The 8,966-nt window shown below is 42.1% G+C and overlaps 1 protein-coding gene across 11 annotated transcripts in view; it reads right to left on the bottom strand.

The window, feature by feature from the left end:
* The window catches only part of CALD1 (caldesmon 1), a 181,484-nt gene extending 173,719 nt beyond the window's left edge, over nt 1–7,765 (bottom strand). For 4 of the 11 annotated variants that reach the window (XM_028489717.2, XM_028489719.2, XM_028489718.2 and 1 more), the window contains exon 1: nt 7,632–7,763. The gene's annotated coding sequence lies outside the window, so the exon portion shown is untranslated. Of the gene's footprint in view, nt 1–7,631 lie in introns of all 11 variants that reach the window. The other 7 variants (XM_024127133.2, XM_007106184.3, XM_028489715.2 and 4 more) reach the window with 4 other exon arrangements.
* Nucleotides 7,766–8,966: the final 1,201 nt, after the last annotated feature.

Consider the following 8,966-nt stretch of genomic DNA (forward strand, 5'->3'; position numbering starts at 1 on the left):
TTCAAAACATCCTAAGGACAGGAATACTTAAAGAGACAATTTTTCCTCAATTTACCCCTCCCCCGAAGCCTAAATTTCACTTAGTAATGGTGGCTGGAACAGGAAGTGGAAATACCATGAGAAATTTTATTCTTGCCACATTTTCAAGGCTTTACAAAAGCAAACACTGGAAATCTCATCAGAAAGCTTGACCTTGCCGGGTTGATAACTTTGCAGCCAAACCAAGAGTACTGGAAGCTGGAGGAATTTTCAGATAAATATTCTAGTGCTTCTGGAGGGACTCTTCATCAAAACTGATTATTTGGAATAGACAGCTGTAACTTTCAGAAAGAAATTATTTGAAACTAAACAACTAGGCTTCTGAGGAATAAGGGACTCCATGCATCTACTATAAGTTATTTTAAGCATAGATGTACAGAACTGTTTCTCAGTCAGGGTGTTTTAGCAGAATCATCAGGGAGTTTTCACAAACTGGACCCCAGTGGATGGGTCTCAGGGATGTATGTTTTCAGAAAACCCTACAGTTGACTCCAATTAAGACGCTGGTTAAGATCTCCTGGATTATAGGCAAATCAGTCTGCATTGTACAATCCAAATCCGTAAACTGTTAAAATGGCACATTTGTGCTATCAGGAGAAACAATCCGGTGTACTGAAAGGTTAACAGTGTGGGACTCAGGAGATGTGTGTTCTGGAACCACCTTTGCCACTAATTAACTGGGTGACCTTGGTCAAGTCACTTGGTTTGTTCTTTCATTCAATAGATATTTACTGGGCTTCTGTGATGTGCCAGGCACTAGGTATATACTAATGAAAAAAATAAATGTTTCCTGCCCTTACGAATCTTACTGACATGAATCAAAGAAACCTACAAATATGTGTATAATTTTACTCAGTGTGGCTAAGCTTTAGTTTCTCATCTAGAAAATGAAAAACAGATTACTGGTTCATTTTCTTTTTAAGAATTTCTTCTCAAGATCCCAAATTTCTTGCCCTAAACTTCCCACACACAATATAATTACATGTTTTAGGTCCACTGATTGAGAAAACACAATACCAAAAGCTACTATGAATTCAATAACTATTTAAAATAAATTAACATTTGTGTCATCATAACGCATCTATATAATTAGAAAAATAGTAGCACACATTGTTTACTCAGTTTGTCAAAATCATTTGCTGCATATATGGACTTGTTTACCTATTGCAATAATTTAGTGGCCTCCCAGGGATCCAAGGTGCAGAGGTTAGGAACCTACAGACCATATCAATCACATGAAATACATGGTACTTGAGTAGCAATGGCCCTTTTCTTCTACAACAGACGTCACTATCAATGACAGCGTTTTTTGCCCACAGAGAGTTTAAACTCAGCCTCAGAATCCTTCTCAACACAGTATTCCAGATGGTCACTACCAATTGTTTAAAGCTGGCAAACAGAGGAAAAATTATTGGCACTCCCTGGGCTAAATGACTCCTAAGGCCCTGCACAGCTTTAAAAAATCTATGCATCTTATGTATTCAGTTCTGCTGTCTTGAGAAACACAAATGCCTTCTCCCCTCTCTACGTAAAAGTTCTTCAGATGTTTGAAAGACATCCATGTGACCCCTACATTTTCTTTCCTTTGGGATAAACAGCTCCAGATCCCTTATCTGTTCCTCATATTCTGTTCTCTGGACCACCTCTGGCCTTTGACGCTCACCCCTGTTCGCATATTTGTCAATACTTCCCTGAAGAACAGCCCCGAACTTCTCTCACTCCCCTTGATAGACATTGAGACATGTGTTCAGTGACTGAAAGATTACATTGCAAACATTGCCGAGAACTGAAATGTCCTTGATTGAGAGTATACTAGCTTTTATGCATTAAACTTATTAAGTACTGTGATTTACATTGAGATGTAGTTCTTTTCATTTATTAACATTATTAAGTCATTACATATTTAATTTTAAAGATTGCCTTACTTTGTGCGAAGCCATATCACACCTATGACTCATATGAAAATACTCAAGTGTTTTTCTTTAGAATCTTTCTAAAATGGATAATTCTTATCTTTTCAATTATCGGTGGTACAAGCTTCCAGGCCAACTCCCTCAAGATCGGTTCATCAGGCCATGCCAAAGTGATAATCAGGAACTGTATGACCCTGACAGTGGGTGTTTGCCTCTCTAGGAATTCAGTCACATAAAAATTCAAATGATATTCATTGATAGCTGTTGGATATTTCAGCTAATTTGCTTTCCATGCCTAACTTTCTCTTCTAACTAAAATTGCCCACTGGGCTTTTTTTCCCCCAGCGGTGACTACTGCAGCCAGACCCACTGGTAATTCATCCATAGGCATGCCAGTAACCCTTGCTGTTCCCTCCGCTAAGGGATTTGCCAAAGACAATAGTTATTAGCTGAACCAATCAGATTTCCTCTCTCAGAATTCAACCAGGAAGCACAGAAGGAATTTTCCAGTCTGCAGAACAACAAAAAGCAGCAGCCACATGTGCTGCAGCTGAGTTACATTAATGGCAGCACATAGACCTCTGCTGAGATTTTTTGACCCACCTTGATTCCAGCCTCATTCTCTTTGGGCTTTGGTCCTACCTAGGCTTCTATTCTTGGATTTCCTTGTGATTCCATCCCTTTATTATTCCACATGTATCTTATAGTTCTACGCCATTACTCAAGCTACTGAAGCTTATTAATATAAGGGTCTATTTGTTCCGAACACAGTGTCAAGAGCTCTCACATATGTCACCGTACCTGTCTGTACACTACCTTGCTAAGCAAGCTCTTGGTTTTTAACCTCCTGACTTCTGATTTTTGCTGTTTCTCTTTTTTCTTACCTGGCTATAATTCACATGTTAGCCCATGGGTGTATTTTATGTCCATTCTGGCTTAGACCCTCCTGACACCAGTGGAACTAAAGTCCTTGATATTTCTGGCCCTTGGGTCCCTGGCTGGGGTTTCCGGGCTTGCTCTGGTCCTGCCCCTCTTTAGCATTCAGGTGAAATCTGCCTAGTTCTCCAGCTTGAGACAAGGGAGAGGGAATGTTACATGTGGGTGTAAAAGGAACTAATTAAACGTTCCTACTTAATATGTCTTTCTCCAAGTGAGATGACTTCCTTACAGTCAAGTGCTTTCATCCACGTATTCACAAAACAATGCTAGAGGCCTCAGGAAATGATTAAAAAGTAATTTATCATCAAGTTAGCCATCGTTGGTACATATATATTTTTTAAAAGGAAAGCCGTATACTAAAATGAGCGCTTAATAAGAACACCCTATTCACCTAAAATATTGCCCCAAGTATTCATTTTCCTTCAGCCCTTCCCTCACTGCTGTTTAGCAATCCTTTTATTAAGCTCTTAGCACACACTTAACAGCAGCCATTCCTGAATTCTCCAGTCCCTAAGCTCCCCACAGAAAACTGCTTCTCTAGAGACGATCTCCTTTTCTTTGAAATGGAGGCCATATGAGGTAATCTCCTTCTATATATGTGTGTATTTACACCTTCCCGTCTTCCTTCCAAAGAATGTGGGAAACAAGAAAGGACACCTCCTCTCATGTTTTGGTTCCATCCACCCTTGTCTCCACTGGGGATCAAGACTTTACCTCACTCCCCACCCCCGAGCTCCCCCGGCTCAAGGGTTTCTCACAGGTCGGTCAGAAAGGCGGGTTCGCAAAGGGCCTTGAGGAGTTAGAGTTTTTATCAGGTTCTCGAAGACGCCCGTGAGAAAAACAACAACAACACGGGAAAGAACAGCTGAGCGGGCAGCCCCCGGTCACCCTTTCCCTCTCCCCTCCGCGCACAGCCCTCACCCACCACCAGCCAGCTGTGAGCTGGGGGCAAGAAGCAGAGCTGCTCTTTACCACACAGATGGCTCCACCGTCCCCTCTGTCCGCTCCAACCTTTCTCCCTCGGCCTCAAATGTGACGAGGCGCTCCCCTGCCTCGAACATACCTGGGCTTGACCCTTCTGCCTTTGTCTGGACTTCATCCTAGAGCCAGGCCACTGCAAGCTGTCAGTGTTGGATCAGGAAAACCCCCCGTTTGGACTGGGGGTGGAAGAACTAGAGGATCTGGTAGAGGCGGAGGCCTGGGGGAGGGCAGTCAGGGGTGCCACCCAGGGTCAATTACAGGGGACCCAGTTGGGGATACTAAAGACTGAGGCAAACAGAGACGAGAGGGCAGATCCCGGGAGCAGTCTGGTCTCAATACCAACGGGAACCACAGCCAGGTGCTCCTGATTACCTCAGCCTCCTTACAAGGCCCAGGCTTGACATGCTGGGATTAGTTCCATGCTTTTGGCTGGAGGCAGAGAAGCTGCCTCATTTACTAAGGCCTTTCTGTTGTCAGCACCTTGTCACTGGTCTTCCATTCAACTAGATCTTCAGGTTCCTGGATACGGCCTTACACCACTGACGACCAGTTTTATTGGCCTCCTGATACCTGTGTCCTCCTGGTCTCGGATTACCAAAGCCAAAATTTAGACAACATTGGGGTGGACCAGTATTCCCTAAACTCTGGGTTCAGGGTTTTAGAAAGAAGTAGGATCTAGAAGGTGTCACTCAAGGGTCCTCAAATACGAGGAAGGAAGGAGCAGATAATTAGGGAAAATAGATAAGAAGTGGAGATACCAGCCAAAATAAGCTTAATGCCCAGAGGACTCAAACTGCAGGCAGTGGAGTATATAGCCTATAGAGAAGAGCGGGTGAACAGCTTCATCTCATTTACACATCATAACCACTGTGGGAGGTGCGAGAAACATTAGAATGCCCATTCTACAGATGAGGTCAAAGAGTTGATGACTCCCCTCAAAGCTTTGGGCTTTTTAAATAGGGGAACCAGTACTGGGACTGACCTCTCTTGAGTGAAGCCACAGCTACAAGTATCTCTTTAAATTAACCAACTACTCAGAACCTATAAGCCTCTCTCCAATAATAAACTTGGATTAACTTGATGGATGAAGGACTTTCAGTAAGGAGCAAATGGTTCTTTCTATTTTGGGGCTTTGAGAGAATTTACCCAGAAAACTCTTTTTTAAAGTCTGAAAATTCTTTGGCAGCATCTTTCTAACCTCCTCCTTAGTCCTACCATGCTATTTGCATACCACTTCGTCAGCATTTTCCCCTGTCTCCCACCAGGGCCTCACCCTACCAAGTTTCTGAGACGTGATAGACTGCAGGCAGGTGGGCAAGCAGCTAATCCCTCCTCATGCCCATGTCTAAGTCACTTTTTTGTCTTGCTAAAGAATGACTAACTAGTAACCATCCTACCATGAAAATGACAAATGGAGACAACTACATGTGTTTCTAAGAAAAGGCCTACTAAGGTACATTTTACTTATCAGAACAGAAAATATGTAGGCTGGACTCTGGAACTTTCCATGGCTGAACACAGGACCCTATACCATCTGCCCCAGAGCAGGAGATCCTCAGGCCAATCATAGGAGCCAATTAGAATTGCTAATAGCCTCACTGTCAGGACATACTTATATGTATCTCACTTAAATCCTTTAAACTTCAGTTTGAACCTTCTCTTAACTTTAATGTAAGAATTATGTATTTATTTAAAGCAATCTTTTGATCCTAATTATTTAAATTGTGCATTCTACTGGTTTTGAACAATGGAAACAACCCAGCTTGTTACCTATGGATCAATTCATAGTACATTCCTTGTGTGTGCTAAGATCAACTTTTTATTAGTGACTTTTTATTCCAGTCTTTTGCCATTGTACTTCTCTTTATTGAATGATTTTAATAAAGTGAAAATTTTTGCACCGTGGTTTCATTGTGCTCCGTTTACCTCCCTATTTGGGGAGATGTGTCCTAGCTAATATTCAACAAGAGAAAAGTAGCACAAAGAGTGGCCTAAAGTCCTACATAAAGTAAAATATCCAAATCCCCTTGTTCCATCACTATGTAGAGTAGAACACTTAAAGCATTATTTCGAAGAAATGTGTTTTTCTGGTTGTTGGGGGTGAGAGAGCACACGAGGAGGACGGGAGAGAGCGGTGGTAGCAAAGTTTGAACTCTCAGGGATTCAGAGATGTTGGTTTCAAAATGGAATTTATCCTCAAATCCCAAGATTATAGATTTCCTTCCAAATTGCATTCCCTACACGGCTTAGAGAACAGTTGAAAAAGAAATTGCTCTCCATATTTTGATTGACATTAAAAACACTGAGAAAATAGTTTGGAACTTGATCTCTTCGAGGGAAGGACAATAATCAAACTATAGCTTTTGCCTGCAGCCTTTCTTTCACACTTACTCAGAACTGTTCCAGGAAAAGAAATTCACAGGGAATTCTGTACTCATATATCACTTCTAGAAGGAAAGGGAGGCATGCTCAAGAAAATTATCCCCAAACTTTTAAATACAAAGAGAGAAGATTAATGAATCGCAACACAAAACCACCTCTATCCATGGAATAAAATCAAACTGAGTCAGTCATTTGGAGCTGGAAACCTTTAACATCCAGGTTTATTTTTTTAAAAAGATCAGATTTGCCCTTCTTGCTACATACCACCTAGTCTTCACTTAAGCTCTAGACATCCATGTCTGGTTTTGCCAAACACATGAGGATTTTACTATTTCAGTTTACAAGTCCATCTGCATAGCCCTATTAATCGAAGGGATCTGTGAATACCAAGTACTTTGTTCTCACCCATTTTTTTGACCATGCATTGCTACAGCACTAAAATTCCCCCACCCTTTACAATCAGCTCTCTCTAAAAGGAATTCCAGGCTACTACCAACTAGCTGCCTTGTACTACTGTTTAAGATGCCCCAATATGTCGGACTATCTTGAAATGAAAGGCTGTTTCCTCCCTTTTCAGAACACACTTGCAACCTACACCTTTTTCAAATTCTCTAGTGACACTCAGGCATGCTTTCAAACAGAAAATAAGATTTCTTAAGAAATAGTTTGGTCGGATGTTAAATGCGATTTCTAAAAACACACCCTCTAGCACATGCATTCTCTCATTATTAGGTTTTATAGGAAACAGATCATGGGAGGCATCTTCTGTCTCAGCAAATATCAGATCGGTTACATTAACCCAGCCAGAGCTAAATGCCAGTGCTCTTCCCCCCCGACCTTATTTCCTTGCAGCTCTAGAAGTCTAGTCTTAAACACTGGTAGCAGAATAAAATGTAAATGACTTTGGTTAAAAATTATCACTTTTTGGCTTCTCATCAACCTAAAAAGTTATTGTTCTTTTTAAAGCAAAACCTCTTTAAATCTCTGATAATAAAAGATGCAGGAGAGACTGCTGGTGTGAGCAGACAGGCACAGAACGGCTACTGACACTGACCTATGGCTATCAGGTATAACCCCCATGACACTCCTGAACAAAAGGCTACCTTATCAAAGTTGCCAGTGGTCCCTGAATATAAGTCTCTATATAATCGCTCCTCTCGTCCCAACTCTAAGAACAAAACTTGAGATCTCATCCTGTTTGTCTTCCGGGAACATCTGCAGGGCAGCAAAGCCCGGTCTGGCTCTGAGAATTTGCATGGTTTATTGGCGTTTACAATCTTGCATCTCCAGCTACCTCGGCCAGGAATGTTGACTGAAACCCGGAGAAAGTCCCCATACTCTCTGGAGGAGATTATAAGAAAGCCCTCTGTGCCTTACCTCTCAGGCTGAAACTTCTTCCCAGGGACTAAGTCGGAAAGGAAGGACTGATTTCTTTAAGCAGAAGCACAGCAAGAGGGCAGGCAGGCAGGCAGCCTAATACACTCTGCTCTATTCAATAAAACTCCAGACCGCCCTTCCTTAGCCCCTCCCAGAAGTCCATGCTAAGTGAACACATATCCCCTATGTTTACAGTCGGCATCGGTGGTATGCATTGTCCTGTAGTTTTTCTAATAGGCAGCCAATGACGACACCCCAGCCGAGGTGGATGCAGCCTGCCTGTGGAGATGCCTGTCATTCCCTAGGCATGCTCAGGAAATCACTCATCAGAAAAACCAAGACCTAAAAAGCTCTGAAGCTGCGTGCAGGCTGCCAAAACCAGCCTGCTACATGCCCTTTTTTGGTTATCCTTAGCAGGGCCTCTGGAAGTGAATCCATTGTCAGGAACAATCATAAGAAATGTTAATCTTGGAGAAAGAGGCTGTCTTGTAGAACACAAATGGAACTTTAAAAAAGAAAGCACGGTCCATGAAACTTAACAGTCCGTAAGTTTACTGGGGTGGAGGTGGGGAAGGCTTTTTAATTGAGGGATCCTTGACAGCGTATTTCTTTTACAAGTAGTTGTACATACAAAATGAAGTTAAATTGTGTATGTAATTTTAAAGCCTGAAATGGCTAGGACTCAGGTCTGATGTACAGGCTAGATTTCAACCTGAAAAGAGGCACAGCCTCCTAAAATATATCTACGTGTGTTATAAAAACAACTAATAAAAAAAAACTTAGGTCTTTTTCAGTAGGTAATGTTTGCCAGAACAAGTGTGCTGCCAGAAACTCAGCTAGGCAGGGTCCTAAGGGCTTGGCTATCCTCATTGGTTTTCCACATCACCTTTCTCTCTCCCTCCCCCTCCTCTTTGTTTATTCAGATTTGGCAACAGAGAGATATTGCTAGAAACTGAGTACAACAGAGAGGGTATGAAGGAACCCAGCACCTGCTTTGGAGCTGGTGTAGACGGATGCATATGCCCACAGAGATGACACTGATGTTATAGTGACTTCTTGAAAGGACTCCAACCAACTCTTCCTTGGGTAGGATGTGTGCTATAAGAGGGTCAGAATTAGGAGATGCTGAATTAAAATGAAATTAACTAGCCCGTGTGTATATATACTCTGTGGTCTTATACTTCTCAATATAGAATTCACTCAATTAGTCGATCAGTGCTTAATTCAACAGCCAGAGACTGAGCACTTCCTATTTGTCAGGCCTGGGTCTAGGTGCTCTAGGTGCTCTGCCTGTTCATTATTGCTCTGTGTTTGAAGACTGTTTCATCACTGACT

Source organism: Physeter macrocephalus, chromosome 5 (assembly GCF_002837175.3).
Source record: "Physeter macrocephalus isolate SW-GA chromosome 5, ASM283717v5, whole genome shotgun sequence".
NCBI classification, from domain to species: Eukaryota; Metazoa; Chordata; class Mammalia; order Artiodactyla; family Physeteridae; genus Physeter; species Physeter macrocephalus.